At 44.5% G+C, this 8,506-nt stretch overlaps 1 pseudogene; it reads right to left on the bottom strand.

Annotated features, from left to right (window-relative positions):
• Window positions 1-2,799: 2,799 nt before the first annotated feature.
• LOC101128900 (ubiquitin-conjugating enzyme E2 variant 1-like) lies at window positions 2,800-7,481 on the bottom strand (annotated as a pseudogene).
• Between the last annotated feature and the right edge of the window lie 1,025 nt (window positions 7,482-8,506).

Below are 8,506 nucleotides of genomic sequence, written 5' to 3'. Positions count from 1 at the left end.
TCTCATGCCTCCTTGAAAGAGAAAGGGTAACTGTCAAAGGTATGAGTCATTGTGAGGCAGGAGAATTGGGAATTAGGGTAACCAAGGGTTAAGGCAGAAGCAAAAGAACAGCAGGTGCAGCCAGTTCTAGGCAACATTAAGCAGCATACAGCGTACATCCTAGCTCCTGAGATAACAAGACAGAAGTTTCCACTTCAGCCTCTAATTGACCATGAGTCAAGTCTCCACTTCAGCCACTGACTGGTCACAGGCCAATCCTTCATAGGGTGTGACCAACTGGAGGCCTCTAAAGGGCACCTAGGGGCGTTACCAAACTGAATAAAAATTAATAAATATCTTAATAAAAATCTTAATGGGAGGGGAAGCTCTTGAACCACTTGCTGGAGCCCGCTGCTACAAGAGCTCCTACAGGCTCCTACTCTGTGAAAAGTACTTTTGCTTTAATAAATCTGTGCTTTTGTTACTTCGTTATATTGTCGCTTTGTGCATTTTGTTCAGTTCTTTGTTCAAAGTGCTAAGAACCTGGACAACTCACAGTCAAGACCTTCCATCTGGTAACAATTGTATAAATAAGTCGGTCTTGAAATAAAACATTTAGAATAGATTTCTTCAATGGCTATTCCCTGGAATCTGAATAACTGGTATACTTTACACACACACAAAAAGAAAACAAACAAATTCCCCTTTGCATTCCAGCATGAGACATGCAATGCTCACTAGTCAATGAGTTGAAGAAGCAAGTAGAGACCATCTAAAGGGGTGTGGGCAAGGTTCCTATGAGGTCTGAAAAGCCAGCTCATGAAGTCAGGACCAGTACAATTTCAATCACCCCTGACCTTTCTAGCATTGAATGTAAGTTTAATTCTTCAGGTGACTCATTGTTCTGTAGAGACAAATGGAAACAACCCAGGACACATTTCCTGTGCTAATGTTTGATATCAGAGAAATGCCTCTTTCATCTGCCAGATCAGAACGCCTCCCTTTCTGCAATACAGAGCTTTGGGTACCACCTCACTCAGCTTTAAATTCTGTATCCTCAGAAGACTGGGTCATTTCCTTCCACTTAAAACAGCCATCACATGTGTGCTTCTGGTCAGCAAAAGGATTCTGACTCTATTGACTCAAAAAGACGACTTCCCCTCCTTCCCATCCCTCCATCCCTCTAAGTTCCCCCCTTCTTTCCTCACTTATCATCCAAGCCTCATCCCTCCCTGTCCCCTCAGCCTTCTTCTCCAGGGGGCCTGAAGGGACCGACCACACATCCATCAAAGGCTGCCTCTGACAGCTGAGCTCAAGAATAAAACTAACAGAGCAGAGGAAAAGATAAAGAAAGAAGGTAAGTGGTGGGAGGAGAGAGAGAGAGAGACAGAGGAGTGTTAGGAAACCTTCCTCTAGGGCTGCCTTTTGTTTTATTTTGGTACACAGTGAATTTCTTTTATTTTGGTATGCATCCACATTTCAGCATTTAGTGGTCCTGAACAGAAAGTGGAAAAATGCAGCACTTTGCCAGAAGTCAAGCCCACCAATTTCCAGGATCTGCTGTGCACACTGAGTGCTTTCTTAATCTCTGCTGAGGATTTTGAGACGCAGCACCACCAAAACCAAAGGATGCGCTGAATTCAAGGGTCTTTATGTTCCAGCTGCCAGATTCCAAACTAGACCCCAATGGATTGCAAGGATGACCAGATGAGAGCCCTGTTTAAAACTTCTTCAATTTTTAAAAGTTGAAGAAGAAATGAAAGGAAAAGAAAATAATTCAGAGGGATCATGTGTGCTTACAAGTGTCTTCATGAGGTCTTTCTCCAAGTTTAGCCACCAAAGACTCTGAGAGCTGGCAGGTCTGAGTAACCGTGGTTGACTGTTCTTTTCAGCTTATCGAAATCTGAGCCAAAAAAACTCATCAGCTGATGATGATAGCAGATGGTAGCAGGGCTGAGGACCTAATATTTACTTCCCAGGCTGGTGGCAAGTGAATAAATGCAGTTCCAAAACTAAATCTGGGAGGTCAGAGATTTGTTCCAACTTTACCTGGCTTCTGGCCAAAGCAAGGAAATGTCATGGGAAGTATTGGGTGGTGACAGTGCAAAAAGGGACTTGAGGAGGGGGAGGAAAAAACAGCACCCCTCGATAAAGTGGGGGAGAGAAGATATGGGGAAATCCCTGAGTTCTTCACCACAGGCGAACGGAGGGATTACAATCTATGCTCTGGCCAAGGGTGGGAATGGAGGAGTGTGGGGACAAGAGGATGGCTTGGAAGCGGCATCATTTAAGGCTTAAAGAAAAAGACCAGGGATGCAGGCAAAGCTCCTCACATACCCAGCAGTAGTTCCACAGGCTGAAACCCTAAATCATCACGTCTACTCTAACAAGCAGCCCTCAGGCTAGAGGGCTGTTGCAGGGAGGGGAGAGGGAGGGGAAGTGGGAGAAGGCAGAGACCCCAGGCCATGTCATCAGCAGCAAGGTGATTGTGTGATGTGTCTTTTTACAGCTGAGTTAGATGTGTCCCACCAGTTATGACAGGAATCAATTTAAATAGATTTTCTTGATGCCAGAAGCTCAACTACATGGACAGTATTTACACTTGACATGATGATTTGTTATAGCACAACTTATGTGTTTCAAATGGACAAAAAAATTAGTATCATTTACAATATCTTAAGATAAATTTCCTTTGAATGGAAGCTTTCTTTCCAGTACTTTCAGGTCTACAAGATGTACCTAGAAAATTTACTACTGTGGAAAATGAAGACTGCTTCAATTGAATGAGGGAAAAGGTGAAGGCCCTGTTTTACTTTTTGATTAACTGCTATAACAGTGTCCTTCAGGTGGCTGAGGGAGTTCCATATTTTCTCTAGACGTCATTAGGCGCTAAAGCTCTTGCAGAACAACTTTGTATCTCTTATTTTTTAAATTTATTTTGTATCCTTCAGTCAACTCACACCAGCAGAACCACTTTGATGCTCTATGAATTCTGCCATTTTGCTAGCACTGATATGGCTCTTGGTCTACCACTCCATTAGAACTCTTAACTCCATTCATATTAATTTTTGTGAAAAATCTTACAAAGTGGGGTCCTTCTGGGTATTTAGGTCCACATTTTATTTTAAGGCTGTATATTCGGTTTTCATCAGTTGTTCGTGGAGGCCCAATTACCATCTCTGTCCATCTTGTAAGTATCATGTCTTCATTGTCTTCTACACCCCAGCCACCTGTGCCATCACCTACTCCTTTCTGACCTTGTTCCAGTTCTTCCAACAGTTGGAAATTCCGAGGGACTTTTACTCCCAAGCCTGTGGTGGCATCACTCCTCTAGTACTTACTTTTTGGAGTGGTTGCCCTGTTAGAAAACCTGGTTCATGGAGGGCCAGGTCATTTTTATTTGTAGTTTAATTCATCCTTTGCTAAATACAACACAGTCCTGGCTCGGCAAATTGTTCTGTTCAATTCTCACAAATCAAGCATGCTAGAACGTGATAGCAGCATCAGATGAAATTTAGAGACATACCATGATGCTCCTTCTGGATTCCTCACCAGGGCCTGTGTTCCCATCTCCCAGCTGCGGAGAGCTCACAGCTGTGCTCCTCGATGGACTTGCCCTCAGCCAGGATGCTGCCTCACTCTAGGTTACGGGGGCAATCAAGGCCAAGGTCAGGCTGATGTGGTGAGCCAATGGCTTGATCTTCATGTCAGTTTGGGACAACTCGGAAGGATCATTCCCAGCTTCAGAGTGTTCTATGGGATTGATCGAGGCCTCCACGGCAATTGCACCACAATTCAGCCCTTCTTTTTGCCCTATCCTCCCTTCCTCCCATCTTTACAGCTACATGCATAGCTTTCCAGAACATTCGCGAAGTCTTACAAAACTAATGTTTAACTTCATAAAGGGACATATCCAAGCATCTTTCTCTGAATGAGAGGGTGAAAAGAAAGTCACACACTTCTATAATCTGTACACTAACTGAGTAGAAAGGGTGTAGGTTAGCAATGGCACAGGAAGTTGACTTTTTACCAGCAAGGGGAAAAAAGTTTTACTGCCTAGGAGTCTCTGCATTACGAGTGCAGTTAAGCTACCTGGCCTCGAGGATCACCGTGTCTGGAGTCAGATGGCACCTGAGCATCCTCGACTCCCTGTGAACTGCTTCTGCGGGGAAGAACACTGTCTAGTGCCCAGCCTTCACAGAATCTCCCCAGTCAGCTTTGCAGAAGAAACCACTGGATTGTGAAATTTCAGAAACAGATGAGAGCTTAGAGGTCATTCCGTCTCGTCATTTCCAACATGGAGTCTCCAGACTTAAAAAGCAGAATTGAAGTTCTTCAAGTTATTTTCAATACTTTAAAAAGCCAAATTGAAATGATGTGTTTACCATTTAATAGCAGGAGCTAACAGGCTCATCAATACCAGTAAGTCAGTTTAATCTTTAGTTCAACAAATATTAATTAATCACGTACTTGATGCTAGACCCGGAAGATACAGAGATGGATACGCAGATGAATTCCTGGCCCATACAGAAGTTGACTTTCTAGAGGTCCAGATAGACAAAACCAAGTAAACAGGTAGACTTATTTAGAAAGATATGATGGCTAGGATGAAGAAAGAGAAGTAATTAATAATGTGACACAGAAAAACAGAGAGTGGAATCTAGAAAAAGGAGAAAGGACCTTGCTGAAACTGATACCTTTCATTTGTCTTAATTAGTTAAAAATGGAAAACAAATGAAATGATCCATACAACAAACCCCCATGACACAGGTTTACCTATGTAAAACACCTGCACATGTACCCTTGAACTTAAAATGAAAGAAAAAAAAGCCAATTACAAAGCTGCGTGGGTTAATGGCAATGACTTTTGGTTGCATGTGATTCATGAACTTTTGTTAACTTGTGGGAAAATAAGGTCTGGCTCCTGACAAAATAAACTACTTACAATCACATGAAAAAAAGGAAAACAAAGTAATTGTTACTCAATAAATACAATTATTTTGACAGATGATAGTTTTCAATGTGTGGGTACCCTATAGAATTGACAAAAATGGGTCTTCTTATATGAAACAGTTAAAACCACCGATCTAATTCCATCTCTCATTTAAGAAATAGAAAAACAGGCAACTTGGTGAGATCACATCACTGATCTTTGGCCAACTGGGAATAAGACTTAGGTCTCCTACGCCTTACTATGGGGCTCTTCCCATTGTATCATGCCTTGAATCGCAGAGATGGCCTAGAAACTGTGTGGAGCATGTTGCAGAGATGTGACTCTGCATTGAAGCCTCCTTATTCAATCCTCTGCCTCTTATTCACAGTGTGATCTTGGGAAGGCTGTTTTATGCCTCAGTTCCTTCCTCTATAAAATGGGATGCTGATAACACCACTTCCCTGAGGTTGTAGTACCTGTCCAGTGAAGGAGCCGAGGCACCGAGATGACTCAGCTCATCTGCAAGAGCGGGGAGAAAGGACAAAGGCCAAGGGTAGTTAACCCACGGGCGCATCTGCTCAATCAGGAAACAGCCTCAGCCCGTGGGGCTGAAGACCTTGCTGCTCCAATGTTGCTCTGGTATTGTTCCTGGGAAGGTCACCTTTGGTCCCTGGGCCTCCCTTTTCCCTCCTAAAAAATGCGACTCCTACTATCCGTCCCCATCTCAATAAGGAAAGATAAAATCCAAAAAGTGTTAAAAGGTGTTGACCCTTTGGAGAAGGTTTCTGTGTAGAACGCAGGGGGGGGGAAATGTTTTTCTCACCCATCTCTAGGTTCATGACTGAGGGCCCTATAACAAAGGCAGGTTAACAAGAGAGAAAGGCATGTACATTTAATGCAAGTGTTATGTGACATGGGAGCTGTCGGAAATGAAGGCCCAAAGAAACAAGGAAACATGTATTTTTATGGTTAGGTTTGACGGAAAGTGGAGAAGGATTATCCAAGGAGAAGGATAATTGGAGAACAAACAGATAAGATCTAATGGTAATAAACCAGGAAAGCTTAGCAAGGCCTGTTTGTTCAGATTCTTCTTGGCATCTCTGGGTCCTTGGTAACTTTTCTCTGAGTATAGGGAGGGTAACTCTCAAATGAAGGTCTTATGACCTGCTTCAGAGAGAGATCAGGAAATCCGTCCTAGGTTTTATAACAGGTTTCCAGAGAGTGGGGGGCAGGGAGGTGAAAGTGACCTTCTTGCTTCTGTTGTTTTTCAAATGCTAAGATGCCATTTATTTATTTTTAGAGACAATCTCACTCTGCCACCCAGGCTGGAGTGCAGTAGTATGATCATAACTCACTGCAGCCTCATAGTCCTCGGCTCAAGGGATCCTCTTGCCTCAGCCTCCCAAGTAGCTGGGACTATAGGTGCATGCCCTCATTCCTGGCCAATTTTTAAATTTTTTTCTAGAGACGGGGTCTCACTGTGTTGCCGAGGCTAGTCTCAAATTCTGGGGCTCACATGATCCTCCCACCTTGGCCTCCCAAAGTGCTGGGATTATAGGTGTGAACTCCTGTGCTCATAAGATGCCATATGGACATAATGTAGCATGTCCTGAACCCCATCAAGGGGTAGTGTCCACAGAAGCAGCAGGTACACTTTAGTGTCTTATATGAAGGGAAACGCCAGAGGTCAGAGCAGGAGAGTAAAGGGCTGGGGAGATGGAGAGTGCAGGTGAGTGAGTGTGGATTGGGGACATGGAAGTCATTGTTTACCAGCATGCAGAGGTGGAACCTGGGAGGGTTTCTTTTTTATCCATGTTAGTATTGTCATCCCATTCCATTTGATGCAAGGCTACCTCTTCCTGGTTCTGTGCTATGTTCTAAAACATAGTCTCTCCCCTGTTTCCAGCTCTTCATCTCATGGCACTATCCCTACAGCAAAAGCTCGAAGTCCCCTGCTCTCTGATGATACCAAGGCAAAGAAATGCCCATGAACTCTGATTCCTTTTAGAGGGTGCCAGGAATTTTGAAACAGATGTAATTCATCTTCTAAGGACTTCAACAAGCGTTGTTTGTTTCTTCACCGTTCAGCTGTTTGTAGTAGGCTTAGTTTGACAGCTGATTCAGGTTGTATTGGAGATTGTCCCTCTCCCACTGGCAGGGCACTTTGCAGCAGGTTGGCCAGTCAACACCTGCTCTGTGCTTGCCCTTGTTCTCAGAGCGCGAGGCACAGGAGAACCTTACCACTCACGTTCCTGTCTCAGAAAAGCAACGGATAATGATGCAGAATTCATTTTTATAATGATGTATAGCCAGCAAATTCCCCAAACTCGCTGTCACATCTTATTATAGAGACGTGCTTGCCTCTGGGGCGTCTCCTTGCAGGCCCATCTCAGGGGAGCAGGCAAACAAAGGAAGAGGCACGGAAGGCAGAGCGGCAGGAAGGAGGGTAAGGAAACGATGTGCATAATCGCCGCCTGGCAAGCTCACAGCCATCCCCGCAGTAAGCTTCCCCGGGATTTCCTGAATGCCTCGATAGGGGCTTTGTAGCAAACTTTAGCTTTTTATACATCTCGGTTGCAATGAAAATAGAGCAACTGAGGTTGATTGACGGAGCTGAGTGGTGGCCATTATTCATCCCAAAGCTTTTGTTAGAGAGGGGAGGTGAAAATATCCTTAGCCCTAAGCGGTCCCTGCTCCTAGTTGAGACCCCAGCCCTCTCTCTCTCTGATTTGAAAAGTGCTTGGCTCCAGCACAAGGAGGTCGGTGGGAGAAACCAAGCGACGGTCGTACCACTTTTTCTTTCCCCTTTATTCTATGTTAGTCATGGTAAGTGGCTGGATTTTTAAAACGATCCAAAAGCATGAAGTGGGAGCCTGAAGTATTCTTATTTGCATATTAATGCCAAGCCTGTGTTGCCAGCACCCAGTTATTTCAAAGGCTGTTGCCAAGAGCGCAGCTTTGAAAGGCCTCAGCGCAGAGGCGGGCACCTGGGGCCTCTGCCCTAGGCTTCACCAAATGACAGCACACGGCTCCTTCTTTCTGCTGCTCTCTGGGCTTCCTAGGTGCAACAAACAACAGCTTCTCCAAGTGGCCAACTTCACCCATGCCTGTTCCCTCTCCACAAAGGTGAACAAATGCAGTGAACTGAGGCGCGGGAGACGGGCAGCGCTTTGGATATGGGGCTATTTTTCTTGTATACCTTGGAGTATTTTTGATCACTTGGCTTTTTATTACGTTTATCATTGATCGACTGTGTTCTGGTTACTCCGGGTTATCCTAGACGTTAGCAATGGCTGGGCTGCGAGGATGGCGGTTTTCCATCAGACAGTGGAGTGGGGACCTGTCCTTTCATATGTTCAGTATTGTCATAGTACTACTGAACTAAGAGTATGTTGGCTTTAGGTTGTCCAAAACAGCTTGCCTACTAGATAATCCCAGTAATTTAACCAGGTTTCTTTCAAACCATGGTAGATTTTGGTCCATTTAAGTGAAACTTCTTAGAGGACGGACTTGTTCCTTTCCAATATGACCAAACAGGGGCTGCGGGACGCTTACTGGGATCCCAGGTATTTTGTGGGCATAGAGCGCCCTCTA

This window comes from Gorilla gorilla, chromosome 11, assembly GCF_029281585.2.
Source record: "Gorilla gorilla gorilla isolate KB3781 chromosome 11, NHGRI_mGorGor1-v2.1_pri, whole genome shotgun sequence".
Taxonomy (NCBI): Eukaryota; Metazoa; Chordata; class Mammalia; order Primates; family Hominidae; genus Gorilla; species Gorilla gorilla.
Note: the sequence above shows the minus strand (reverse complement) of the source record. Positions and strands in the feature narration are given on the sequence as shown.